General features: G+C 44.2%; 1 long non-coding RNA gene across 1 annotated transcript; it reads left to right on the top strand.

The window, feature by feature from the left end:
• The first annotated feature begins 329 nt into the window (after positions 1–329).
• LOC129137341 (uncharacterized) lies at positions 330–27,176 on the top strand. The gene is made up of 3 exons (XR_008539808.1): positions 330–897; positions 25,748–25,871; positions 26,919–27,176. It is a non-coding gene; the product is annotated as an uncharacterized LOC129137341 (long non-coding RNA).
• The last annotated feature ends 638 nt before the right edge of the window (positions 27,177–27,814 follow it).

The raw sequence follows: 27,814 nt of genomic DNA, 5'->3' as shown, positions 1-27,814 counted from the left end.
TGCTTTCCTTTCTAGGAAAACACACTTCTGGAATTTCAAAAGACGGGGTGCCTGAGAGCCCAGGACAGAAACCTGATTCAAACCCTCCTTTTAAAAGGATGGTTTTGTTGGTTTTATTGGTTCATGTAGCTGAGGAAAACAAAGGTGGAAAAATAATATCTGACATTTACTGAGCACATATTACACGCTCAGCACATGTTTTAACTCACCTAATCCTTATAAAGACCTTATGAGGTAGGTACTGAATGTAAAGCAGGAAGCAATCCAGGGATTTGAAAGCACTGGTACCTTCTTTTTTCATTTCGGCTTCTGTCCCAGTGCCGATCTTCTCTTAGACTGCTTCAGGTGGCAGGTATACAGTCGTCATTAACCCAGTGGCCATGGCCTGAGAGTTGCTGATCCAAAGGGAAAGAAATAGTTTCTCTTGCCTAGTTTCAGTCGTAAAATCCCAAGGAAAACTTCTGATTGGCTCAGCTTCGGTCATGTGTTCATTACTGGGCCAACCACAATGGCCAGAGGGAGTGGCAGGAAGTGGCAGTTCCTTGGAGAAACTAGGGGTGATTCTATCATAAAAAGGGGTGGGGGAGAGTAGATCAGGCAGACACAATCACTGAAGGAGGAGAGTACAGGAGATTTAGAGGAAGAAGATCTGTGAAGAGGTTTGGGAGGAGTTAAGAAGGGAAAGCAATCAGTCATTCTTCCAAAGGCCAGTCTGCAGGGCTGGGACTGAGCACAGGCTGAAATCAAGGTTGGACCACCTCTCAGCCCTTCTCAAGCCCTCCAGGCCTAGCAGTCTCCATCTGATCCTGTATTGGAAATGGGCATGGAAGATGCCACAACTTCTCAAGCTTTCCCTAGGAAAAGGGGTGGGTGAACTTCTGGCCTGAAGAATCTGAGGTAAGACACAAAGTAGCCCCTCACTGGCAGAAAGGTTCTTTTTGGTCTCACTTTTTATCTTAAACATATAGGAGTTTGCATCACACTCCATGATATTTTCCTGTGTGTCTTGTTATAAAGGTAGTTTATCCTGTAAAGATCTTCAAATAAAATGGTTAATTCAGGGCCTATATTCACCCTGTGGCCTTGGTAGCTGCTGGGATGCTGCTGGGTACCATAGAGCTCTTGGTACCCTGATTCAAGAAGCTTGGGCACATATGGTTGGCAAATCCAGACCCCAATGGCATGGAGTGCGGCAAAGGGCAGAAGGATGGCATTGATGTGGGACACTCCTGGGGGATTCATACTTTGCCCAAAGCCAGCTTGACATTCCTCCTTCTCTTCATTGACCCTCCATCCCTGTCCTTCATTCACACTTGAACCGGAGCTGGGGGGGGCGTGCATCTCGGGGCTGAGAGACTATCGTGGTGCTGGGTACATCCCAGGACCCAGTATTAATAAGTACTCAATAGATATTTACCAAATGCATTGCTGCTTCAGAATTCAGCAATAAAGTTAGATGTTTCCTAAAGATGTCTTTTAGGTCTTTACGAAAATCACTTTGCAAATATTTCATAAAATAAGAATAAATCATCAACTACACTCATAAAAAATATAATTTTGTAAAAATATTCTAATAATTATCAAATATTGTAACTGTTTATATACAATTATAAAATTTAGCAATTATGAAAGATGGTAAGAGTTGTCCTTTGTTCAGCTTTTCCGTGTGACAGACTTGGCATTGTGTTTTCCTATATGAGGTCAGTATGAGAGTATGATTTGAAGACAGCAGTCACTCTATTTTTAATTGTCCTATATCCTCTCCTTGCCACAACTGAGTGCCCTAAATATATATCCAGCTCCTCCTGACTCCCACCCAAATATTAAGTCACAATTGTCTAGCCTTTTGGGAGGCCAAGGCAGGCGGATTACCTGAGCTCAGGAATTGGAGACCAGCCTGGGTAACATAGTGAAACCCCATCTCTACTAAAATACAAAAAAATTAGCCAGGCATAGTGGTGCATGCCTGCAGTCCCAGCTACTCGGGAGGCTGAGGCAGGAGAATAGATTGAACACGGGAGGCAGAGGTTGCAGTGAGCCGAGATCTCGCCGCTGCACTCCAGTCTAGGCGACAGAGCAAGACTTGTCTCAGAAACAAACAAACAAAACCAGGCACGATTGAGATTATTTATGGGGTCAGCCAGCAAGGCTGGGACTGGGGTGCCCTGTTATATACTCTCACTGATTCTCCTAAGATGCTTCTTTTTTGCCTACATAACGATCAGGCCAGGAGGTCGCCACACCAGGCTCTGTTCTTCTGGCAGGGCCCCTGACCTTTTGTGTCCTGGAATACAGCAGAAGAACAGGATGGCATGGCCCTGCTGGACACAGTACTTGGGAAAAGGCCACAGACTCAACTGCTTGCTCCACAGCACGCACAAGGGCCACTGCCAAAAATATAATTACCCAGAAATGTGGAACTGAGACAATGCAGCAGAGGGGACTGAGCAGGGACAGTGGGGGAGGGACAGAGAGGCTAGAGGAAGTAGGGCTGGTCCTGAGGGACGGATAGAGTCCTTCTCAGTGGCCCAGTGAGCTGCGGCTGGGGAATAAGAGGCCCCAGGCACCAAGGAAGATGGATCTGCAAACTAGAAGCTTCTAAGGAAGTTGGCTTGACTCTCTAACTTTTCTGGAAAGAGAGAAGCCCTTTCCATCCTGCAAAATTGTGAATGGTCACTTTGCAACGGAAGAATCAGGCCGTCTTCCCTAAACAGAAGCAGAGGAGGAACTCACCCAGCTCTCCTCTGCCCAGTCCATGTTAGGCAAAACTAATCTCCCTGCTCCTCAGAGGGGATGGGAACAAAAGGTGGGCTACAAGCTCATCTGTGGAGAAACTACAGTGGAATATTTGCTGAGATCTTCGACCCAGAGGCTTTTGTGCAACTGCTAAGCTCATTTCAGGTCGCGTGACACTCTTGTGCCAGTCCTCACTGGTGTGATAGTTACAGAAAAGCTGGCATTCGTCTTTGCTCAAACAATGCCCCATCAACGTACAATATAGAATAAATGATTATTAATGACAAATTATGGGGTATCTCTGAATTGCTATGACTATCTCCAACCCTGAGAATGTGTCCTAACACACACCAATGCATAGATGTGACATGGGAAATATTTAGTGACTGGGGCCTCAGCTGCATCAGAACCAGCAACCAACCAGCAATCAGAACCAAGGGGGCAAGGTTCTGAGACATTCTCCTGTGCCTGGCATTGACAGGTTGGCTTATGAGTCATGGGAATCTCCAGGAGGTCCCAGGGAAGAGCCAGGGCAGAAGAGGGGACACTTGTGGATCTCAGGGCAGTGCTATTTACCAACTGACATGGAACTATTTCTTTATTTTAAAAACAGAGAGGCCAGACGCGGTGGCTTACGCCTGTAATCCCAATACTTTGGGAGGCCGAGGCAAGCGGATCACTTGAGGTCAGGAGTTTGAGACCAGCCAGGCCAACATGGTGAAACCCTGTCTTACTAAAAATACAAAAATTAGCCAGGTGTGGTAGCACTCACATGTAATCCCAGCTACTAGGGAGGCTGAGGCAGGATAATCACTTGAGCCTGGGAGACGGAGGTTGCAGTGAGCTGAGATCTTGCCACTACACTTCAGCCTGGTTGACAGAGCGAGACTCTGTCTCAAAAGTAAAAAAAATAAAATAAAAATAATTTAAAAATAAAAACAGAGCCAACTGAATAACCACATATGAAACAATGAAGTTGCATCCCTTCACACCACATGCAAAAATTAACTCAGAATGTACCATAGACTTAATGATAAGAGCTAAAACTATAAAATCTTTAGAATCTTTGGGCCAAGGAAAGCCTTCTTAGACACCAAAAACACAAGAAACCTGAGAAGAAATAGATCAAAATACAAAACTTGTGTGCAAAGGCTAGCACCAAGAAAGCAGAAAGATAACCAACAAAATGAAGGGAAATATTGGCAAGTTATATATCTGATAAGGGAATCATATCTTGAATGCAGAAAGAACTACTACAGCTCAGAAATAAAAGACAAACAAATGTGAAAATGGCAAACGATCTCAATAGACATTTCTCCAAAGATAACATACAAATGGCCAGGAAACATGTAAAAAGATGTCCAACAACATTAGCCATCAGAGAAATGCAAATCAAAACCACAATAAGATGCTACTTATAGGATGGCTATAATTTTTTAAATGAAAAATAACAAGCGTTGGCAAGAATAAGGAGAAATTGTCACCCTCATACAATGTTGATGGGAATGCAAAATAATATAATGCCTCTGAAAAGCAGTTTGACAGTTATTTAAAAAATTAAGCATAGTTTCCTTATGACCCAGAAATTTCACTTCTACATATATATCCAAATGAATAAAAATATGTCCACATAAAAAAACTTGTACATAAATATTTATAGCAGCATTATTCATAATAGCCAAAAATGGAAACAACCCATATGTTTATCAACTGATGAATAGATAAGCAATGTTGGTATAGCCATCCAGTGGAATGCTATTTAACCATAAAAAGGAATGAAGCACCAATCCATACTCCAGCATGAGTGAACTCTGAAACCATGCTAAATGAAAGAAGCCAGTTGCAAAAGATCACATGTTATATGATGCTGTTTATGTGAAATGTCCAGAATAGGCAAATCCACAGAGACAGAAAGATTAGTGGTTGCCTAGGGTCACAGGGACTGGAAGGAAATGAGGGCGACTGCTAATGGGTACAGAGTTTCTTTTTAGAGTGATGAAAATGTTCTAATATTGACTGTGCTGATGGTTGCACAACTTGTACATTTTAAATGGGTGAATTGCATAATATGTTAATTCTATCCTGGGAAAGTCACTAGATGTGCCACATTGGCCAATATACAAACACGCTGTTTAAAAATGCAGACATGAGTGTGCATGAGTGCGTGCACACACACACCCCAAGCAGACACAAACAGGAGAAGAAGAAATTAAGAGAAACTGATCAATACGAATGGCTGTGAATGCTTTTCACAAGGGTGGCCACGGAGACTGAATTCTTGCTGCATAGTTTTGGCATAGGATGTCCTGCTGAAAATATATATAATTTTACCTCCCCAAAAGAATAAGAAGCTTTTGTACCCTCAAATAATTATGTTCTAGAACTTTCTTATTTGGGCAGTCTCTAGGAGTTGTACCTGTATCCCTATCATTACAGAAATAGGACTCCCAACGGTAATATTTGAAGAGACACCTGCACGAAGCTTATAAAATCCTGGTGCTGTTTCCCCCTCAGAAAGCAGACAATCTCCCTGCCACACCAGCAAACTGCTTCTGCCTAACACCAACCAATGAGAGGGAGTGGAAGAAGATACTCTCTGGGAAATTACAATGCAGTGATTCAGTTCCATGTCTGGGAAAGATGGAGGCCTTGTGGCTCACACCCAGGCCATGACAGGGAGCCCTGAGTTATACACTGTGTGGGGACATGGGGGAAGGCTATTTGCCAAGCAGAATAAATCCATCTTTCTCAGAGGGGCCTCTGAAGTAACAAATGCACTCACTGGTTAAACACAATTCCAGGGCAGATGAGTTTGGGTTCAGGAAAACAATGTGGCCCGCTCAATGACTCACCTTTGTGCTGCTGCACACTGTCACCACACTTGACTGTGCTGCCACTAGTGACATCTGACACTTGTTGAGCGCGATGATAAATACCTACACGCTTATCTTATTTCATCCTCAAAACCACTCAATGAGGTCAATGCCATCATCACGACCACGTTGCAGGTGGAGAACTGAGGTCCAAGGGGGCAGATGAAGTTTTGAACCCAGTTCTGCCTGACACCATTGCCACGTTGTAATCACTTATGCTTCAAAAGCAAGAGCTCTGAACACAGGCTTACACACCAAGAGGGGAGGAACGGCAGAGGAAGGGAGAAGTTTGTTCCTTGTTTTCTTCAGCCGTAGCATTGAACTACTGTTGAAATTCTTGAGAGGCAACATTTCTGAATAGGAGAAGCATATGAGAGAAATATACTCATCCAAGATACAGAGAGAAAAGAAATTGGAGGAGGGATATATCGCACTGAAATAAAACCTCTCTGCACATGTTTAGGGAAGACAGAAAAGGAGTGAGTGAGGAAGATAAGACTACAGAGATGCCCCTCAAAGACTGGTCCAGGTCTCCTTACCTTAGTCTACTCCAGAACACAGACAGAAACCCCTCACCTCATGTTCCAGCAGCAACCAAAAGGTCCTCCTGTGAAGGGCGCCGCCTCCTTCTCTTTTCCTTCTCCCTGCACTCCATTCAGGGATCCTACCCATAGATTAATAAGAACAGGTTTGGAAAACACATTTGCCCACTGTAGATTTAACCTGAAGTTTCCTGGTAGATCCACACTGAGCCAGGAGGAGAAGTCTGTGGGACAAGAAGGAGAACATCAGCTGGGTGCGGTGGCTCACACCTGTAATCCCAGCACTTGGGGAGGCTGAAGCAGGAGGATCACTTGAAGCTGGGAGTTTGAAACCAGCCTGGTCAGCATAGCGAGATCCCATCTCTACAAACATAAAATTTTAAAAATTATCCAGGCATGGTGGCGTGTACCAGTAGTCCCAGCTACTCAAAAGGCTGAGTCAGGAGGATCACTTGAGCCCAGGAGTTTGAGGCTGCAGTGAGCTGTGATTACACCTCTGCACTCCAGCCTGGGCAACAGAGCAAGACCCCATCTTAAAAAAAAAAAAAGAAGCAGCAGCAGGACATTGACTGGGGCCAGAAGGACTAGCTCAAGTCTCAGCACCAACTCTAATGGGCCACCGCTTTGGTTTCTTTCTTTTATTTATTTTTATTTTGACATAATTGTAGATCTACAGAAAAGTCACAAGAATTGTAAAAATAATTTCTAGGATGCCCCAATTAAAAGACACAGACTGGCAAATTGCATAAAGAGTCAAGAGCCATCAGTGTGCTGCGTTCAGGAGACTCATCTCATGTGCAAAGACACATATAGGCTCAAAATAAAAGGATGGAAGAATATTTACCAAGCAAATGGAAAGCAAAAAAAGGCAGGAGTTGCAATCCTAATCTCTGATAAAACAGACTTTAAACGAACAAAGATCAAAAGAGACAAAGAGGGACATTACATAATGGTAAAAGGATCAATGCAGCAAGAAGAACTATCTATCCTAAATATATATGCACCCAATACAGGAGCACCCAGATTCATAAAGCAAGTTCTTGGAGATCTACAAAGAGACTTAGACTCCCACACAATAATGGTGGGAGACTTTAACACCCCACTGTCAGTATTACACAGATAAACAAGATAGAAAATTAGCAAGGATATTCAGGACTTGAACCCACCACTGGACCAAGTGGACCTAATAGACATCTACAGAACTCTCCACCCCAAATCAAGAGAATATACATTCTTCTCAGCACCTCATTGCACTTATTCTAAAATTGACCACATAATTTGAAGTAAAACACTCCTCAGCAAATGCAAAAGAATAGAAATCATTACAGTCTCTCAGGCCACAGTGCAATCAAACTAGAACTCAGGATTAAGAAACTCACTCAAAACCTTACAACTACATAGAAACTGAACAACCTGCTTCTGAATGACTACTGGGTAAATAACGAAATGAAGGCAGAAATAAAGATGTTCTTTGAAAGCAATGAGAACAAAGACACAATGTACCAGAATCTCTGGGACACATTTAAAGCAGTGTTTAGAGGGAAATTTATAGCACTAAATGCCCACAAAAGAAAGCAGGAAAGATATAAAATTGACAGCTTAACATCAAAATTAAAAGAACTAGAGAAGCAATGCAAACAAATTCAAAAGCTAGCAGAACACACAAAATAACTAAGATCAGAGCAGAACTGAAGGACATAGAGACACAAAAACCCTTCAAAAAATTAATGAATCCAGGAGCTGGTTTTTTGAAAAAAATAAACAATATAGATAGGCTGCTAACCAGACTAATAAAGAAAAAAAGAGAGAAGAATCAAATAGATGCAATAAAAAATGATACAGGGGACATCACCACTGACCCCACAGAAAAACAAACTACCATCAGAGAATACTATAAACACCTCCATGCAAATAAACTAGAAAATATAGAATTTTTTTCTATATTTGGATATATTTCTGTATCCATTTCGGATACATTCCTGAACACATACACCCTCCCAAGTCTAAGCCAGGAAGAAGTTGAATCCCTGAATAAACCAATAACAAGTTCTGAAATTGAGGCAGTAATTAATAGCCTACCAACCAAAGGAAGTCCGGGACCAGACAGGTTCACAGCTGAATTCTATCAGAGGTACAAAGAGGAGCTAGTACCATTCCTTCTGAAACTATTCCAAACAATAGAAAAACGGAATCCTTGCTAATTCATTTTATGAGGCCAGCATCACCCTGATACCAAAACTTGGCAGAGACACAACAAAAAAAGAAAATTTCAGGCCAATATCCCTCATGAACATCAATACCAAAATCCTCGATAAAATACTAGCAAACCGAATCTAGCAGCACATCAAAAAGCTTATCCACAACAATCAAGTTGGCTTCATCCCTGGGATACAAGGCTGGTTCAACATATGCAAATCAATAAACATAATCCATCACATAAACAGAACCAATGACAAAAACCACATGATTATCTCAATAGATGCAGAAAGGCCTTCAATAAAATCCAACACCCCTTCATGCCAAAAATTCTCAATAAACTCGGTATCAGTGGAACGTATCTCAAAATAATAAGAGCTATTTATGACAAACCCACAGCCAATATCATACTGAATGGGCAAAAACTGGAAGCATTCCCTTTGAAAACTGGCACAAGACAAGGATACCCTCTCTCACCACTCCTATTCAACATAGTATTGGAAGTTCTGGCCAGGGCAATCAGGCAAGAGAAAGCAATAAAGGGTATCTGAATAGAAAGAGAGGAAATCAAATAGCCTCTATTTGCAGATGACATGATTGTATATTTAGAAAACCCCATCGTCTCACCCCAAAATCTCCTTAAGCTGATAAGCAACTTCAGCAAAGTCTCAGGATAAAAAATCAATGTGCAAACATCACAAGCATTCCTATACACCAATAACAGACAAACAGGGAGCCAAATCATTAGTGAACTCCCATTCACAATTGCTTCAAAGAGAATAAAATACCTAGGAATCCGACTTACAAGGGATGTGAAGGACCTCTTCAGAGAGAACTACAAACCACTGCTCAAGGAAATAAGAGAGGACACAAACAAATGGAAAAACGTTCCATGCTCATGAATAGGAAAAATCAATATTGTGAAAATGGCCATACTGCCCAAAGTAATTTATAGATTCAATACTATCCCCGTCAAACTACCACTGACTTTCTTCACGGAATTGGAAAAAACTACTTTAAAGTTCATATGGAACCAAAAAAGAGCCTGCATTGCCAAGACAATCCTGGACAAGAACAAAGCTGGAGGCATCATGCTACCTGACTTCAATCTATACTGCAAGGCTACAGTAATCAAAACAGCATGGTACTGGTACCAAAACAGATATATAGACCAATGGAACAGAAGGGAGGCCTCAGAAATAACACCACACATCTACAACCATCTGATCTTTGACAAACCTGACACACACAAGCAATGAGGAAAAGATTCCCTATTTAATAAATGGTGTTGGGAAAACTGGCTAGGCATATGCAGAAAACTGAAACTGGACCCTTTCCTTATACCTTATACAAAAGTCAACTCAAGATGGATCAAAGACTTAAAATGTAAGACCTAGGACCGTAAAAATCCTAGAAGAAAACCTAGGCAATCCCTCCATTCAGGACATAGACATGGGCAAAGACTTCATGTCTAAAACACCAAAAGCAATGGCAACAAAAGCCAAAGTTGACAAATGGGATCCAATTAAACTAAAGAGCTTCTGCACAGCAAAAGAAATTATCATTAGAGGGAACAGGAAACCTACAGAATGGCAGAAAATTTTTGCAATCTATCCATCTGACAAAGGGCTAATATCCAGAATCTACAAAGAACTTAAACAAATTTACAAGAAAAAAACAAAAACCCCATCAAAAAATGGGCAAAGGATATGAACAGACATTTCTCAAAAGAAGACATTAATGCAGCCAACAGAAATATGAAAAAAGGCTCATCATCATGACTGTTCATTAGAGAAATGCAAATCAAAGCCACAATGAGATACCATCTTATGCCAGTTAGAATGGCGATCATTAAAAATTTTGTCAGGAAACAACAGATGCTGCAGAGGTTGTGGAAAAATAGGAACACTTTTACACCGTTGGAGTGTAAATTAGTTCAACCATTGTGGAAGACAGTGTGGCAATTCCTCAAGGATCTAGAACTAGAAATACCATTTGACTCAGCAATCCCATTACTGGGTGTATACCCAAAGGATTATAAATCATTCTATGATAAAGACACATGCACACGTATGTTTATTGTGTCACTATTCACAATAGCAAAGACGTGGAACCAACCCAAATGTCCATCAATGATAGACTGGATTAAGAAAATGTGGTATATATACACCAAGGAATACTATGCATCCATAAAAAAGGATGAGTTCATGTCCTTTGCAGGGACATGGATGAAGCTGGAAACCATCATTCTCAGCAAACTATCACAAGATCAGAAAACCAAATACTGCTTGTTCTCACTTATAAGTGGGAGTTGAACAATGAGAACACATGGACACAGGGTGGGGAATATCACACACCAGGGCCTGTCGGGGGGTGGGGGGCTAGGGGAGGGATAACATTTGGAAAAATACCTAATGTAGGAGACGGGTTGAGGGGTGCAGCAAACCACCATGGCACGTGTATACCTATGTAACAAGCCTGCACATTCTGCATATGTAACCCAGAACTTAAAGTTTAATAACAAAAAAAAATTTATATAAGCCTTTCACCCAGATGCCCTAAATGTAAACATTTTATCATCTTTCCCTCTCAATTGATAGACAGATACAGATATATATGAGTACATAAACATACACAAGCATTACAAATAGATACATATGCATATATACAAATATATGCATACACAGGTATACATACATTCTCTCTTTATCCCTCTCTCTCTCTCCCTCTCTCTCTCTCTCTCTCTCTCTATATATATATATATGCACACATACACATTAAAAACCACTGGTACTTGCAATTCCTATTCAACACTGCAGAGCTCATTAGATCTTTCTGCTTCTCATATTGGTAACTCTCTTCCCATCAGTGAGAAACCTGGCTCCCACTATGCACAATGTATTTACTTTTTGCTTAATCCTAGAATACAGTCAGTATTTTCAGAATTCATCATTTATTCGTCTGCAAAAAAGAAACCTCCCATCTAACATTTAAGACTCATTAGTCCCAGGAGTTTGAGACCTGCCAGGGCAACATGGCGAGATTCCATCGCTACAAAAAAATTTAAAAATTAGCTGGGCGTGGTAGCATGTGCCTGTAGTCCCAGGTACTCGGGAAACTGAGGTGGGAAGATGTCTCAAGCCCAGGAGGTTGAGGCTGCAGTGAGCTGTGACTGCGCCACTGCCTTCCAGCCTGGGTGACAGAGGGAGAACCTGTCTCAAAACAAAAACAAAAACAAAAACAAACAAACAAAACTCAGGGTTCTTTAGTCCTTATTCCAAGCACTGTGTTCCAGTCACTGGTTCAATCCCCCTCCCACCTCCACCTTCCTTTCAATGTGGTTGCGTGTTTCATTTGAAATACAGTTGACTTTATTTGTTTCTACTTACATCTCATTTTAAGATTTTTTTTGTTCCTCCTTGTTGTCTTTTCCCTTCCTTTTTTCCTTCCCTTCCTTCCTTCATACCTTCCTTCCTGCTTCCTTCCATTCTCTCTTTCTCTCTCTCTTTCTTTCTTTTTGAATACATGAAATCTTAACAGATTTCCAAGAGTCAGAAAATATGAAAAAATATAATCAGAGTAGTGTCCTTTCCCTATCATTACGTCTCTGCTTTCAGCCTCGTTACCACCTACCCCTGTAACTAACCAATCTCATTATTTCTGTCATATCCTTCTAGTTCTACTGGGTTTTTTTCTTGCTCAAATGAGGAAATATATGTATATTTTCTTATTTCCCCTCCCTTCTTACACAAAAGGTAGCACCCTACCTTAACAGTATGCCCTGGAGTCATCCCAGGTAAGTCCATAGCTATCATTCTTATTCTTTTTTACAGCTGCATAGAACTCCATTGGGTGAATACACTATAATCACTTAACTACTCTCGTGTGTGGGTGTTTGGATTGTCTCCAGTGTTTTGCAATTACAAACAATGTAGCAATTAATACCTTGCGCATACATATTTTCACATTATGGGAAGGTTAGCTACTTTTAAATGTTACGTATCAGTAAGGATTAGATCCAACTTTATGTAATAGAAAACTCAAAATAACAGAAATATATAATAGGTTACTGCTAGCCACACAAAAAAAGATCCAGAAGCAGGAAGTCCAGGTTGTCACTGTGACTCATCAGGAAGCCTGGCTCCTTCTGTCATTCTATTCTTCCATTCTTAGTATGTTATTTCCATACTTAATTACCTCATGATCTAAATGGCTGCTGATACTCCCACCATCACATTCGTGTTCCAGGAAGGAAAAGGATGTAAGATCAAAAAGGGCTTTCTTCAGCTGTTACTCTTTTATGGAGACATTCTGAAAGTGTCTCCCAACAACTTTCACTTACGTCTTATCTTCTAGAATTCAGTCACATAGCTACAGGGAGATTGGGGAAAATAGTCTTGTAGCTGGTCACACCACTACCTTCAGTGATTAGGGTTTTTTTGTGTTTTTTTGGTTTTTTGTTTTTGTTTTTGTTTTGTTTTTTTTTGAGACGAAGTCTTGCTCTGTCACCAGGCTGGAGTGCAGTGGTGCGATCTTGGCTCACTGCAACCTCTGCCTCCTGGGTTCAAGCAATTGTCCTGCCTCAGCCTCCCAAGTAGCTGGGATTACAGGCGCATGCCACCATGCACAGCTAATTTTCGTATTTTTCGTAGAGATGGAGTTTCTTCATGTTGACCAGGATGGTCTCGATCTTTTGACCTCGTGATCCACCCATCTCGGCCTCCCAAAGTGCTGGAATTACAGGCGTGAACCATGATTAGGGTTCTTTAGTTGAGGAGGAGGGGGAAAATGTGTGTTGGTTGGGCAACTAGCAATCCCTACCACGTTACTACAATTAAATTTTCACTCCTTCCATCACTACTATACAACCAGTATACCTTTTGTTTATGAGGGTGACCTAAAAAGTCACCTCTCTCCCCGGAGTACTTTGGGATAATTTGAGGTGCATTCTCATAGTTCTGAACCAGTATAGGGCCCTCCCCACTTGGGGACCAGTTGGAGTGATGGCCGCCGGCTCCACGGGAAATGTCCAGGAGAATGCATTCACTAGGGCCACGCTGTTATACAAGCCACCAGGAGGGACAGGTGTTTTCATGAGAAGGGAAAATACAATGATTGTATTAGTCTGTTTTCATACTGCTGCTAAAGACATACCTGAGACTGGGCAGTTTACAAAAGAAAGAGGTTTAATGGACTCAATGTTCCACGTGGCTGGGGAGGACTTACAATCATGGTGGAAGGTGAAAGGCATGTCTCATGTGGAGGCAGACAAGAGACGTAACCTCGTACAGGGAAACTCCTCTTTATAAAAGCATCAGATCTCGTGGACTTATTCGCTATCACGAGAACGGCATGGGAAAGACCCACCCCCATGATTCAATTACCGCCCACTGGGTCCCTCCCATGACACATGAGAATGATGGAAGCTACAATTCAAGATGAGATTTGGGTGAGGACACAGCCAAACCATAGCAATGATCCTTCAACAAGCAAAGGAGATAAACCCAAAAGCCAGATGCCACTGTCTTTCACCAGAGATGAAAGTAACAATGTACTCAATGTCATCTAGAGTAGCAAATGTATCAAGAGACTTTAAAAAGTGCCCAGGTTAATCCCAGAGGGGATAGAAACTGTCTTACAAAATGGCATTACATACAAAAAGAATGATGTCAGGAGTGCCAGTAAAGGCAAAGTGCTTATGTGTGAGTTTGGGAGTGGAGGCTGCAGAGGGATGTGGTTCAGTTGGGTAGGAGGAGTGGGGACTGAGCTGTTGGATTTCTGCTCCAGAACAAGGAAAATGGGACTCTCACAGTGGCTCAGTGAAAAGTGCTAGGGTTTTGGAGTGTGATGGAGCTGAGTTCACACCCCAGTTTTATGTGTGACAACCATAAAGTCACTTTGTTCCTCTTGGGCCTCAGCTTTCTCATCCACAGTCTGCTTTCTAGCATGGAGCTGTGGGGAGAATTAAAGGATAGATTAAAGATTCAGCAAGGCGTTTATTAATCATTAATAGTTACTGCCATGGCTGGGTGTGGTGGCTCACGCCTATAATCCCAGCACTTTGGGAGGCTGAGACTGGAGGATCGCTTGAGCCCCGGAGTTCAAGCCCAGCCTGGGCAATACAGCAAGACCTCATCTCTATAAATAAAAATAACTAGCCAGGTGTGGTGGTGCACGTCTGTAATCCCAGCTGCTCAGGAGGCTGAGGTGAGAGGATTGCTTGAGCCGGGAGGTTGAGGCTGCAGTGAGCCATGATTATGCCACTGTACTCCAGCCTGAGCAACAGAGCAAGACCCTGCCTCAATTTTTTAAAAAATAGTTAGTATCATATCATTTAGTATGAAAGTTCTCAGTCAGTCCTTCCCTAAGTGTTCATGTCTGGTTACCAGACCCTTCTCCCACTTGGACGGAGGATTAGAGAAAGGAGGAGGGCAAACACCTTTCTGGGAGAGGCCGAGCTGCAGCCCCCCAGGGAGAAAGGGTAGAAAACCACAGGTAAGGGATTTTCCACGCTTCTTAGGGTCGATCCTCCTAACCGTTTGTTAGGTAGAACCAGACAGCATGACAGGTCCAGGGGCCCACAGAGGCCACCGCACATCAAGATATGGAAAGTTTCCATTTTTCATGCCCTAACATGCTGGGTCTAAAGGAATTTTGTCCCCAAAGGGCTGTTCATTAAGGAATCACTTTCCTTACACTCAGGACTCCAGTGATGTCAACCTATAATTTAGTGTTGTCCCAGTGACCACTGGCTGTGCAGCCCTGGACACGTCTCAGTCTCTGGAAATTGCCCTCCCTTTCCCCTTGGGGTGTGCTGAGATGCCCATAAAAGCTCTTCTCTGGATGTTTGAAGTATCAGAAAGTGGTCAGTTTGACAAAACAAATGTGTCTGAGTAAGCACCTTAGTTCTTACTCATTAAATTCTTGGATAAGACCAAAAAAAAAAACCTGCCATTAATTGAACACCTACTATGTTCCTATACTTTATATGCATTCTCTCATCTCACCCTTACAACCATTCCATGGGTGTGGGAAGCAGCTATTATCATCCCCATTTTGCTGTAGATGAGATTCAGAGAGGTTATGAGGCTTGCCCAAGGTCACAGAGTCAGCAAATAGCAGATTTAGGATCCAAACATAGTGCTGTCTGACCCCAAATCTATAGTCTTAAAAAGTTGGGTGTGGGCCAGAGGCTGTGGTTCATACCTGTAATCCTAGCTCTTTGAGATGCCATGGCAGGAGGACTGCTTGAGGCCAGGAGTTCGAGGCTACAGTGAGCTATGATTATACCACTGCATTGCACTGTCCACCTTAGGCAATAGAGTGAGACCCTGTCTCAAAAAAAAAAAAAAAAAAAAGAGTCAGGTCCTTTGGCAGAAGGTCTTTCAAAAGCTCAAAAGTGCGGCTTGCGTGGGAAGGTGTCCTCTGGTGTGGGTCTTCCACAAGTCCCCAGAAGCCTTCATCCTACAAAAGACTCGATCATGTCCAAAGACAGCTGCTGGCACACAGCATCCACTGGTTGAGATGCAGATTTCCCCCTTTGCTTCTCAGCCACAGTAAAAGCAAAGTTTATTTTCATTGCCCTGCTTCCCCATGTTGGAAGAAAGCAGAGCCTGGGCCCCACATTCCATTCTAAATAAGGGATGGGAGGGCTGTTAAATTTAATTAAGATGATTTTTGCATTTTGAAAAAAGTATTACACACACACACACACACACACACACACACTCACTCACTCACCCCTCCACCCTAGGCAGAACCTCTGCACCATTTCCAGAATTGAGCTCGATATCAACCCGGTGCCACACTCACATCTGCCCACAACCATGAATCCATCTACAGGACAGGTGGGCAGTCAGCACGTCATTTCAGAGGCTGCTCATTCAGATTTGATTGATTGAGGCCAACACAGTGCCTCACACCAATAATCCCAGCATTTTTGGAGGCTGAGGCGGGAGGATCCCTTAAGCCCAGGAGTTCAAGCCCAGCCTGGGCAACATAGCAAGACTCCATCTTTACAATAAACAATTTTTTTTTTTGAGATGGAGTCTCACTCTGTCGCCCAGGCTGGAGTGCAGTGGTGCAATCTTGGCTCACTGCAAACTCCGACTCCCGGGTTCAAGCCATTCTCCTGCCTCAGCCTCCCGAGTAGTTAGGACTACAGGCACCCCCCACCACGCCTGGCTAATTTTTTTTGTATTTTTAGTAGAGATGGGGTTTCACCGTGTTAGCCAGTATGGTCTCGATCTCCTGACCTCATGATCTGCCCATCTTGGCCTCCCAAAGTGCTGGGATTACAGGCGTGAGCCACCGCGCCCAGCCACAATAAACAATTTTTTAAAAAATTAGCCTGGCATGGTGGCACATGCCTGTAGTCCCAGCTACTCAGGAGGCTGAGACAAGAGAATTACTTGAGCCTGGGAAGTCAAAGCTATGGTGAGCTATGATGGTGTCACTGCACTCCAGCCTGAGTAACAGACAGAGTGAGACCCTGTCTTAAAATATAATATAATATAATATAATGTAATGTAATGTAATGTAATATAATATAATATAATATAATAAACATAATATAATATAATATAAACAAAATATTTGGTTAGTCGGTTGCCTGGGTCTGTCTTCTCCCTCCTCTTTGGAACCTTTTTTTTTTTTTTTTTTTTTTTTGTGACAGAGTCTCAATCTTGTCTCCCAGCCTGGAGTGCAATGGCACAATCTCGGCTCACTGCAACCTCTCCCTCCTGGGTTCAAGCCATTCTCCTTCCTCTGCCTCCCAAGTAGCTGGGGTTACAGGCACCCGGCCACCACACCTGGCTAATTTTTGTATTTTTAGCAGAGACAGGGTTTTACCATCTTGGCCAGGCTGGTCTCAAACTCCTGACCTCAGGTAATCTGCCTGCCTCGGCCTCGCAATGTGCCAGGATTACAGGCATGAGCCACTGCACCCAGCCGGAACCTTGTTGGATTTCCACTGCTCTCTGACTCCCCCATGCTCCATAAAGGAAGGCAATTGTGACCTGTGAGTAACTAAGATTCAGGCCTTGGGAATGGAGTAAGAGGGATGGGACGCCACTAATAACGGGCTGTACCTTCCCACTCTGGCCTGAGCAGTCACTGGCCAATTGAGGAAGGCAGTGTTCTAAGACTGCCCTTCTCAAAGTGTGATCTGTGCAACAGCATCATCCACATCACCTGGAAACTTAGAAACCAGGGCCTTGGGCTCCACCTTAACACATGCACGTTCATGTCTGTGAAACTCTGCTCCAAGATCTGAAGACCTGGAGCCCTCCCCCACACCCCACCCTAAATCCAGACAGCTTAGCTTTCAGGAATGGGTACCTTGACAAATGAATAAATAGTTTGCCAGAAGGAAAGTTTGAGAAATATTACATGCCAGGTTCCTCTCCAGAGTGCACAAAACACATTAGCATATTCAAGGCCCTGATAAGTCCTGCATTAAAGCAACATATTTACTTGTGTTTGACTGAATGCCTCCCAAACTTATTTGGCCACAAAATATTCTTTTCCTAGAACACCCAATTGTAGAATATATTTTGGGAAGCACTGCCTTTACTTGTAAGAGAGGAAACCACAATTCTTTACCTCATCTTTAGGATAAGGCAGCTGTGCAAAATATGAGATTGCATTTTAATAACCAGTTCCAAGACCTCAGGATGTACAAATCAGAAGCCTAGGTTAAAGGTGACAGGCAAGCTTATACCAATTACCTTTAACTAGAGCCACACCCTCCTATTTCCAGGATTTCAGCCTCAATTCCCACGGTCCCTCAAACTCAATATGCTGAGCCCAATTTCATTACAGAATGCGGCTCTCTGATAACATCACCACTTTTTTCCTAGGTTCTTCCCTCCCCCACTTATTAATCCCCTACTCACCCCTCCCGGCCCCCACCCCACCCCATCCCTGCACTGCCTTGGCCTCTCCATCTAATCAGTTGCCAGGTTCATTAGATCTTATCTCTGCTATGTCTTTCAACACTTCCCACCCTGTTCCTTCTCCCTGTGACTAATCTGGCCTCTTGCCCCCAGGCACCTTCCTGCCTTTATTTCTCTATAATTCATCTTACTCCCTGCAAATAGAAAGATTTCTCAATGCACATATGTGCTTCCGTCACTCATGGGCTCCAGTCCAGGCACTTGCTTAATTCTAATTCTAGTATTATTCCCATTTTGAAGATCAAGAAACTGAGGCACAGAGAGGCTACGTGACTTGCCCAAGGTCACATATATCGTGAGCGGTGGCAGGAGGATTTGAGGTTGGAAATACCGCATCAGAAGCTGAGTGCTTGGTCCCTGCATAAAAGCATTCTGCACCATGGCCTTCTAATAGTCCTGCTCATACCTGCTGCCTCCACCGTGCCAGACCCACCACTGCGGTGGAATATGGCACCATTCTCCATCTCCAGTCATCAACACTGTCATGAAATTGCTGCCCAAATGCATCAAGTGAGGCATGTGAGATGCAAAATTTCAGAAGGCACTCTGCACTCTCACATCCCCAGGATGCTTTTGGGGGAGGGCATCCTCATGTGCCCTCAGGTGGCCAAGCGCCTTCAGGTGGTGCTTTCATGGAGGGCATCCTTACATTTTGCACTGCAGGCACCTTGCTTGCCTCACCCTAGTCGTGGCTCCACTCTGCATATATCATCTCATTTAATCCTCAGAAGAAGCCTGTGTTGTAGGCTGGTATCGTGATTATCATCATTAGCATTTTACAGATGGGAAAACTGGGGTGCAGAGAGGTAAAGTGATTTGATTTGCCTAAGTTGAGGTCCCGACTTAAACCCCAGGCCATCCAACTTTAAAGCTATGCTCTAACCCACGGGGCTCTGTGGGATTCGTTTATGGCCCAAGAATAGCACAAATGAAGTTTGTACTTGGCAGAGTGCTGGGGCACCCGTAAGAGGTGCGCTGGATGGGGCACAGGAGCAAGAACACACTGGGAGGGAGGAAGAGCGCACAGGGAGGTGGCATTTGAGATGAGACGAGAAGCAGCTAGGATTTCAACAGGTGGCACTTTGGGGGAGGGCATGCTAGGAGGAGGGAACAGGAAGTACAAGGGCCAGGGGCTAGGAAAGGGCAGGGGCTGTTCCAGGACAGTGTAGAGCTGGCTTTGGCTGGAGTACAGAGCACGTACACAGAAGGTAGTGTGGAGAGGCACTGGCTGGGGACAGGCCAACAGGGGAGCACCCCGAGTGTGGTGGGACAGCTTCATCCAGCTACGTCCCAGGACAGGGAGACTTCTCTTGGGGCCAGAGCGGGCTTCAAGCCCCCACTGGGTCCAGCACCTGCCCACATCTGTGGAACCCAGATGGGAGCAAGGCTTTGCCCTTTCTCATTGGAGCTGAGTGCTTTGCCCCTGCAAAAATGAATTCTGCGCCATGGCCTTCTAGGAGTCCTGACAACAGGGGAATGGGCCAAGGGCTCTCAGCTTGCCTGGGGCCTCACTCTGTTGTATCTTGGCCTGACTCAGCATGAAATAAGCAGGACCCAGAAAGCTCTCGTGGGCCAGGAGCACAGGCGAAGTCCCAGGGTGCACAGAGGAGGCAGAGTCACAGGGACTGGTGTCCAGGTTCTTGGGGAGGTGATAGTAAGGAGGCAGATATCAAAAGAGGGCTTGGCCACATGCACTGGGGGAGAGGAAAAGGCCTGTCTTCTCCCTTCCCTCTGCATGTAAAAACACATCTTGACTGCCACCATGCTAAAAAGCCTGGAAACATCTTCTAAGGAAGACTGGAGTGCCCTGGTTTTAGGGACACAGGCTCTTTCTCAATTACTGATGTCCAGATTGCCCTCTCTGCAAATCACCTGGGGAAAACATTAATCCCTTAATGCAGTGGTCCCCACCCTTTTTGACACCAGGGACCAGTTTTGTGGAAGATAATTTTTTCAGAGACTGGGGTGGGGGGATGGTTTCACGAAGATTCAAGTGCATTACATTTATTGTGTACTTTATTTCTATTATGATTACATTGTAATATGTAATGAAATAATTACACAACTCACCATAATGTAGAATCAGCAGGAGCCCTGAGCTTGTTTTCCTGCAACTAGACAGTCCCATCTGGGTGTGATGGGAGACAGTGACAGATCATCGGGCATTAGATTCTCATAAGGAGCAGGAAACCTAGATCCCTCGCATGCATAGTTCACAATAGGGTCCAAGCTCGTATGAGAATCGAATGCCTGCTGATCTGACAGGAGGCAGAGCTCAGGCAGTAATGTGAGTGATCAGAAGCAGCTGTAAATACAGATGAAGCTTTGCTGTCTCACCCACTGCTCACTCCTGCTGTGTGGCCCAGTTCCTAAGAAGCAACGATCGCGTGGCCTGGAGGTTGGAGACCCACGCCTGAATGGGCTCCACAGCCACCCAGCATTCTTCCCGCTGGCTCCCATCATGCACTTGGTGTGGCCTCTCAGCGTGTCTGTCTGGACTCTCTTCTAAGATGTGTGTTCTCAGCCGAGAGAAGCATGTCAGGGCTAGGGTGGAAGCTGCCGAGTCCACAGCTCAGCCCCACATAGCTTCACTCCAACTCCACGCCTCCACATGGGGTGACTTCTTGGTCCCCAGGGGAGCTCCCCACTGGAATCACAGCAAAGCAGGCCTATGGGTGCCCACGGCTGTGGCCTCCCTGCATGGCATCAAGGAGGTGGTTGGTAAATACTGGTTCAATGGAGTCATGAATGTTTCTAACGGGGCTTCTGCCAAGTCTCCCTGCACCTGACACTTGGTTACCTGGCAAAGACCTCCCGGGCAACCGTTACCTGCCATCTACAGTCACCAAGTCTTTCCAGTAACTGCTCCAATGACCACTTCTTTGTTGTAGTAAAATATATATGACAGAAAATGTGCCATTATAACCATTATCTCTCATTCAAGTCTATCATTCAGTGACATCTACATTCACATTCACGATGTCATACAGCCATCACCACTACCTAAGTCCCAGAATATTTTTATCACCCCAGAAGGAAATCCCATACCCCATTCCCATTCCCCCCTTCCCTAACTCCCACCCTCAGCCCAGGCAACCGTTCATCTGCTTTTTGTCTCTATGGACTTGCCTATTCCGGACATTTTGTAGAAACAAAATCACACAGTATGCAACCTTTTGTGTCTACTTTCTTTCACTTAGCCTAATATTTTCAAGATTCTTCTGTGTTGTAGCACAATCAGGACTCCATTCCTTTTTATGGCTAAATAATATTTCATTGTATGAATATACCACAAGTCATTGATTCATTCATTTGCGGACGTTTGTATTGTTTCTAGCTTTTGGCTATATGAACAGCGCTGCTATGGACATTTATGTACACGTTTTTGTTTGCACATCTATTTCCAATTCTCTTTGGAGTGGAATTGCTGGATCATATGGTTAATTCTATGTTTAACTTACTGAGGAACCACCAAGTCCTATTACCACTTTGTTCTGAGATGCATACACCTTTATCATAAGACATCTAGAAAATGCATACACACATAAGAAAACATTAAATCACAAATAGTCATGGCACTCAAAGATAAACATTGTCAACTGTTCTGAATGTTTCCTACTAGAATTGTTTAGAATGCCTAAATATATACATTTACTATATAATTAAAAGTTTGTACAAAAGTGGGATTATAGAAATGCCATTTAATGTCACACTTTAATGCCACCTTCTCAAAGACAAACCTGATTAAAACCAAACCTCGGTACTTCCTGCTCCTTCCCAGTATGATTTTACTCCCTGGCATTTATCATCCTCCATCTCATCTATATCATGCTTATAATAAACCCTGCGAATGCTGGGATTGCTGACTGTTTTGTGCAATGCCTGGCACACAGAGATGCAGTAAGTATTTGTCAAGTGAATTAATACTTTTAAATGAATGAAAAGGCAACCAAGTCAAAATTTAAACTGGATTTCAAATGCATTTGCCGATGTGTAGTAGAAATGGTTGTGCATTACTTCCTGTTGGTGATCATCCGCACCGGAATCTCCACGGCCCTCATTCTTTTGCAAAATGCTTTATCCGAGGCATAAATATGGTCCCTGGGAATCCTATTGGCTAGAACCAGGTCATCACCAATCCTTGAGCTTTCTGAGTTTGATTTTGCAAGGAGGCCCCCTCATTTCCATCCCAGGCTCCCAGAAGGGCAGGGGGCTGGAGGTGGAAAAAAATCATCCTGAAAAATCTCCAACAGCCAGAGCCCATTTGGTCCTAATTTCAGAACGGGTTTCTTCCGAACTCCAACCGAAGCCAAGATCCCCAAAGGGAGACCATGTCTCTGCCTCCACCTTCCTGTCTATGTCAGAGCAATTCTCCCAGCCACCTTGTCACAAGCCCGCTGTGCTGCTGATATTAGTTACAGATGATGGCAATTAGGGGCCGAATCTCTCTGGCTCCTGGTAGAATATTGAGACAGAGCTACAGCTATTTTAAGATTTTAAGCAGATTTATACTTAGTGCTTCAAAGAAGGCCAGCCAGCAAGGAAAATATGGTAACTGTTGCTTTAAATTATAGCTATCATTACTTCAAAAGGATATTCAATCAGAAACCACTGAAGACTAAAACTATTTACATCTCCTGACACTTAAAAGCAAGCAAGCAGTTTTAGCCTGTCAGCCTTGGACATGTTGGCTACAAAGAGAGAGGTACCTCTCCGACCTGCAAAGAAAAACATTTTCAAGGGAGCAGGAACTGAGAAGGTACCTTGGGAGTCCTCCTGCTTGGAGCTTGCCTGCCATCTCTCTCCCACAGCCTGTAAAGGAAGAGTTTGGGGTCTGGGGTGTGTGGTTCTGCCCAGGTCTGCAGACAGCAGTCTCCAAACCCCTGGAAAAGCCGGCTCTTTAAGCCAGGATGACTGCCCCTTTCTGCCTGGCCTCTGGCTTTCAGGCCCCTGCCCTGGGGAAATCCTGTCTCATCCCATTAATACAATTCCCAGGACAGGGCTGCCTCCTTCTTCTTCCTGGATTCCACTGCATGAGCTGGACAGCAGGGCTGGGTGATATATCGATCAGAATCAGAGCCAGTGGAGCCCTTTGTTAACAGAGAGAGTCGCCCAAAGCATGGGCTTTGAGGATAGACTTCTCCAGGTTAGAGTTCAGGCTCTTGAATTTACTAGCTGTGCGACCTTGGACAAGCCGCTTAACCTCTCTGAGACTCAGCTTCCTAGTAAGTAAACCTGGGATGATTCAAATCTCCCTTTCATATGATTTTTGAGAAACTTCAGTGAGACAATGTGCAAAAAGCACTTTATTAGTTAGAGTAATGCTAGATGCTGTAACAAATAGTCCTGACAGTTTCAGTGGCTGAACACAATAAACCTTTCTCCCTCGCCTGACAATTCAAGGAGGGTGTTCCTAGTCAGCAGGCAACTTTTCTCCCTGTGATGATTTGGGTGGTTTGGAATCCATCCATTCCACGACTGTCATCTCCCAGGATTTAAATGTCTCTGCTTCTAGTCTCAGGAAGGAGAAAAAGGCAGTCGGCTGGGTCCTCTGAACGTAGAGATGATTAAGATTTCACAGGTTACTCCAACTTGCGAGATCAGTTAAGGAAACAGCCTCTTTTGCTCTGTGTGTGTCTGTACCCTCCCACCCACCAAAAATTTGCATTTGGAATTAGACGCTCTCCTACTGGCTGCCATAGCCTTGTGCTTACCGGCATCAGCCACGGCCCCTGGAATGTAATTTTGTGGGCACAGCCTGGACTTCCATTTTTCACAGAACAGAAGAACTCAGCACTTGGCACACAAGAGAGGTTCAATAAATATTGGCTGGAAGAATTAAACAGTAAAATCCAGGACCCTGCCACATTCCCCAACAGGGCAGGTACAGATTAGTGAATGTTCCTAAATGAGTGATGAGTAAATGTTACTACTTGGCAATCTGGAGAAAGAATATTGTAGGCGTTCCCTATACCAGAGGCAAACTGTGGCCTGTGGACCAAACTCAGCCCACTGCCTGTTTTTGCAAATGTTTAATGTTTTGCTATGTGTGTATGCATTTTCTAAATATCTTATGATAAAGGTGTATGCATCTTGGAACAAAGTGGTAATCGGACTTGGTGGTTCCTCAGTAAGTTAAACATAGAATTACCATATGATTATTAAAAAGTCAGGAAACAACAGGTGCTGGAGAGGATGTGGAGAAATAGGAACACTGTTACACTGTTGGTGGGACGGTAAACTAGTTCAACCATTGTGGAAGACAGTGTGGCAATTTCTCAAGGATCTAGAACTAGAAATACCATTTGACCCAGCCATCCCATTACTGGGTATAAACCCAAAGGATTATAAATCATGCTGCTAAAAAGACACATGCACACGTATGTTTATTGTGGCACTATTCACAATAGCAAAGACTTGGAACCAACCCAAATGTCCATCAATGATAGACTGCATTAAGAAAATGTGTCACATATACACCATGGAATACTATGCAGCCATAAAAAAGGATGAGTTCATGTCCTTCGTAGGGACATGGATGAAGCTGGAAACCATCATTCTGAGCAAACTATCCCAAGGACAGAGAACCAAACACCACATGTTCTTACTCATAGGTGGGAATTGGACAATGAGAACACTTGGACACAGGGTGGGGAACATCACACACCAGGGCCTGTCGTGGGGTGGGGGGAGGGAGGAGGGATAGCGTTAGGAGATACACCTAATGTAAATGACGAGTTAATGGGTGCAGGACGCCAACATGGCACATGTATACATATGTAACTAACCTGCACTTTGTGCACATGTACCCTAGAACTTAAAGTACAATAAAAAAAAAGAAAATGGACTACTACAAATAAATAACTAAAACAACCCCCAAAAAAGAATTATCATACAATCTAGAAATTCCACTCCTGGATATATAACCAAAAGAATTGGAAATAGATGTGCAAACAAAAATGTGTACACAAATGTCCATAGCAGCACTGTTCATAGTAGCCAAAAGCCAGAAAACGCTACTGTTTTGCGCCTGTACACAAGGGCCTGGGAAATGGAGACCCTGGCTGGGTTACTGCCTCCCAGGGTGAACTCTACACTATGGCAGAAAAAGCTCAACTTTTTGGGGGACAGGTAGCTGTTCTCCGCCTCAAGCACTTAGGGCAGTGTTACTCATTAATATTAATATTATTTTAACTGTAATTGTTTTCTAATTCAACCTTCCAATTGTACAAATGAGATCCAGGGAGTTGAGGGCAAGGTTACGGCTAGTCAGTGACAGAACTAGAATTGGAACAGAACTCTCTTGGCCTCTGACCCACCCTTGGAGCCAGGAGAAGGAAGAAGTTCCGACTCAGGGCTATTTGCCTTAGATAGGCAGGGACTTTGGAAAGTTCATTCCCTGTCTTAGGAAGCCAACATTTCACAGCTGCTGATAATTTTGCAGGATGGAAGGTCAACTTTGCTCTTCTCCGGGGTTCTGGAACCAGACCTTCCTAACCTGCTCTGCTCACCTGGAGCCCCAGCCCACTGTCACCCATGCCCTCATCTCCAGACTGTTCTTCCAGCAAGTAAGAGTCACAGCAGGTACCACACTGGGCGGAGATCCATGGTCTCCAGGTGGGAGGAGGTGACTGCCTGTCCCTGTTCGGAAGCTATTAAAAAGAACGCCTTCTTCTTGCCTTGACCCCATGGCCCACTCTGCCTCCAGCCTGGGGTGGGTAAGGCATGTCCCTTGTTGTCTTGGGCTCACCTCAGCCCCTACCTTGCCAAGCAGGCCTTGGGTGGCCAGAGCAGGTACACACAGGCTGTGCAGCCTGAGAGACAGCAAGGTGGGGCAGGTGGTGGCATGGGAGTAAGGTGAATGCTGTGTGTTACCTGGGCAAGTCACTTCCCTCTCTCGGCTTCCACTTCTCCAATGCCACCTGCTCTGCCTGGCTTGTGGGGCTGTAGAGGGTGGGGTAAACATCTGCAGGCATGACAATGTCTTGCATAGTGGATGCTTGCTTATTTTTCAACCTCCCCTAATAAATTCCATCTTCTTTCCATAACAGTAATTGGATTTGTGTGGGGGAATTACCTAACACTCCCCCACTGTGTGTAGTCTTCAAGGACAGTCAATCAAGTTGCCACACCCCTTCCCTGCCCAATGGGTGTGTACATGACTCCAGATCAACCAATCAGAATCTTCCCTGGGACTTTGAATCTTGAGTGAAGTCACAGAGGATGGGAGAAAAAGAGAACAGATGTAGTTGTTTCTTCCCAGCGGGGCAGCCTGCTCCCACCCACTTGTACACACACACATGTGTGCACAAACACTCTCACACACACACGGATACTTACACACTGTCTCACACTCACATTCACAGTCACACATTCTCACACACAGTCACACACACTCTCACACACACAGATACACTCACACACTCACACACACACATACTTGCACACACACTCTCACATACACATACTATCACACACTCGCACACACATTTACACTGACATCTGAGTCCTACAGTATCTGCAACTCCTCCCTAAGGGTTTGCTTGTTTCTTCAACTAGGCCATTGGCCCCTTGGGGGATGACATCTTATAATTCTGGATTTTTCTTTTCCCCAGCTAGGCTTGCAAAGCAGAGATGGTGGGTTGGAGCACCAGCTTCCGTGTCAAGCAGGGCGGGCTGCACTCCCAGCGCCCTGGTGCCTCTGGCTCTCGAGGCTTGTTCCTCATCTCTAGCTCCCTCACAGAGTTGTCCTGAGGCTCACAATGGGAACACGTCAATAAATTACCTATTGCATTAAAATGAGTTGTTATTATTGGCACAATTGTTATTGACGCTTAAGCCTGAAGGCAAATAAATGATTTTTAGCTGCAAAATGGATCCTGTTCTTTTCTGCTGGATGGCTGGCGTCAAGGAAGGTTTTGCTCCGAGAACTAGCTTTTAGGCCCTGAACTCAGATCCCCCTGACGATTTCTCAGCACCCACCATGTGCCAGACGCCACCCTAGGTGCTTTCAAATAAATTTTCTGGAAGCCAGAAGGTCTAAACAATAATAATTTCCTTTCAGTTCCTATTTTTTCTCAAGAACTAGGAGTGTAGCCGAATGAACCCCTTTTCTAGAAGGCTGTGGTTATCAATTATTTTTATGGTGGAACTCCTTCATTCTCATGAGGGTATATCCTCAGACTTTTAGGGTGGGCTCTTAAAGTCAAGGAAGCCTCAAATTCTGGCTGCTAAGCCAGTCACCATGGTTCATGCCTGTAATCCCAACACTTCAGAAGGCTGAGGAGGGTGGATCACCTGAGGTCAGGAGTTGGAGACCAGCCTGAACAACATGGTGAAACTCTGTCTCTACTAAAAATACAAAAATTCGCCAGTTGTGGTGGTGCATGCCTGCAATCCCAGCTACTCAGGAGACTGACGCAGGAGAATCATGTGAACCCAGGAGATGGAGATTGCAGTGAGTGGAGCTCATGCCACTGCACTCCAGCCTGGGCGACAGAGCAAGACTCTG

This window comes from Pan troglodytes, chromosome 18, assembly GCF_028858775.2.
Source record: "Pan troglodytes isolate AG18354 chromosome 18, NHGRI_mPanTro3-v2.0_pri, whole genome shotgun sequence".
NCBI lineage: Eukaryota > Metazoa > Chordata > Mammalia > Primates > Hominidae > Pan > Pan troglodytes.
Note: the sequence above shows the minus strand (reverse complement) of the source record. Positions and strands in the feature narration are given on the sequence as shown.